Genomic DNA, 2220 nt, shown 5'->3' with positions numbered 1-2220 from the left:
AGGGGTGGTAACGGGCCATAGCTCTAGTAGTCTCTTCACAGCCCAACAAGATCCTTAAATTATTTAGTTTAAAATTATATAAAATTAAAGCCCGGCCCTTTTAGAACCCGGCCTTTAGATTTTCTAATTCAAAATCTTGGACCCTTTACCACCCCTATCCCCACCTCCCGTTCGGACGTGCCATCTCCCCCATTGTTTTGCATCATTCAAACACCATTTGCTATATAATATAATATATATTTGCTCTTAATTAGCACATTTTTTGCTATATAATTCCAGAACAAAAACCATTTGCTTGCAGCTCACCATTTTCTAAACAATTTCATGTGTAGGAACATAAGAAAGATTCATAAAATTAAAAAAATCAGGGGATAAACAGAGCAACAATATGATCATGTGGCCTTCACAATAGCAAGATATACTGCCAACTGAAATGAATGGCTTACATATGGTCATGTCCATGCAAATATCCAGATAGATAATACAAAATAAAATGAGACCAGAAATTTATTTGCCCATTTTCAATCTGGAACAAAAAAAAAAGACACTAGGAAGAACTCTAGCACCAATATCTGTGATCCCAAAGTCACCAGCAACACCATAATCTACTTTCGCCAATCTACATTTGTGCCACTCCTGTCACGAAATAACTTCTACCTTCTATGCACTGTTTGCAGCAAATGCTCTACAAAGTAACACAGAGAAAGTTCACATTAGTTAAATAATTACCAAAGCACCGCTGAAAGAAGTAATGACACAATGCTTCAAACCACCAGCATGCATTTCAATATTACTTTTCTAAACAATGAAGACAAGAACAGGTACAATCTGCTCCAAAGAACAGGGACAGCAGAAAAGCTAAACCTCAACATGGTCGTCTTTTCCTTTCTAAGCCAATCAACATGGTACAGCTCATGTGGTCAGTTTATCTGCTCAACAAGTCAACAACCAAGTAACATGCATGGACCTCAAGCTCATCAAAATTAAAGCTGCCTTACTCCTTGTATACTGTACGGGCCAATATAGAATAGTACCTCTCGCTCCCATGTTCCAAAAGCAACTTAACAAGCTAAAAATCCTTAATCTCTTAGAGCAAAAGGCATGGCTGCTTGCATACTCTTACCTTACTAACACAGAGACAACATAAAAAATAGCACAAACATAACTGAATTTGCCATTGACTATCCAAGATCAATAACTCAGGATCCTATGAAAGAGAAGACTTAAAGCAATACCAGCAAGTTCAACGGTGCCTAGATTTTTTTTCTCTGAACATCACCGTCGGCAGTCATGAACATGTTCAAAACTAACCGATGCAGCAATGTGTCCAAAATAAAAAGGGAGAGAGTTGAACCATGGTTTTTATAGATATTTAGGCTGTAATTGAACTTCACAATCGACAGGGATTAACTAGCCTAGCAGAAACACATTCCATGGAGCTTATTTTGGATTGTATTTATTTCCCAAGATGATGCATTGTTGCCTTCTCCTGTAATATCTATATATTACACAATCTGAAACCAGGAGAGACCTGGTCTCCACCAACCTGAGCCTTCTCCTATAATATCTATATTTATATATAAACCTTGACTGATCACTTGTTTGTATATATTTTAATTAATTACTTGATAAAGTTTTAAACTACACAGCCTGCAAAAAGCTAGTAAAGTTTGCTACAGAGAGAAGTGGCCCTATAAAAATCATGATCTGAATCAATACCGTGCTCCAGGGTACTAAATCAATACCATGCTCCAGGGTACTGATGAAACTCTGAATCAATTTCCATGGCAGTAGCTCTCAAAGTTTTTTTTTTTGAGCAAGTAGCTCTCAAATACTTGGGACCAAACGTTTGCCGAGTCTTCGCAACGACTTCCGCACACCGCACTGTACCCCATGACCCGCTTCTCCATCAATTTCCAAAAAAAAAAATCCATTTGGTCTGGTGGGAGAAGGGGCTAGCTCATCTGTCAAAGAAGGAAAGAAGGTTAAAGGCGGCTCTCATGATCTATGCTGCGTGGAATATATATATATGGAAGACGAGAAACAGAAAGATCTTTGAACAAAGAGTGATGACGCCAGAGGAGGTCATGCATGCACGAGATAAAAGCTGGAATGAATTGCAGGTTCTTGGCCTGCGGAAGACCGGAGCTACCTTCTTTTTATGTTTAATTTACCTTTTCTAGAGTTCGAGTGTCTTTTTTTTTGTAATATCTCCAGTGT

At 38.2% G+C, this 2220-nt stretch overlaps 1 long non-coding RNA gene across 1 annotated transcript; it reads right to left on the bottom strand.

Moving 5' to 3' along the window:
• Positions 1-378: 378 nt before the first annotated feature.
• On the bottom strand, positions 379-1106 carry LOC120712815. Its single transcript, XR_005691022.1, has 2 exons — positions 795-1106; positions 379-685 (listed from the first exon to the last, which is right to left on the bottom strand). It is a non-coding gene; the product is annotated as an uncharacterized LOC120712815 (long non-coding RNA).
• Between the last annotated feature and the right edge of the window lie 1114 nt (positions 1107-2220).

The sequence above is a fragment of the Panicum virgatum genome, chromosome 6K (genome assembly GCF_016808335.1).
Source record: "Panicum virgatum strain AP13 chromosome 6K, P.virgatum_v5, whole genome shotgun sequence".
Lineage (NCBI taxonomy): Eukaryota > Viridiplantae > Streptophyta > Magnoliopsida > Poales > Poaceae > Panicum > Panicum virgatum.
The sequence above is the reverse complement of the archived record's forward strand: the minus strand, read 5'-3'. Positions and strand labels throughout refer to the sequence as shown.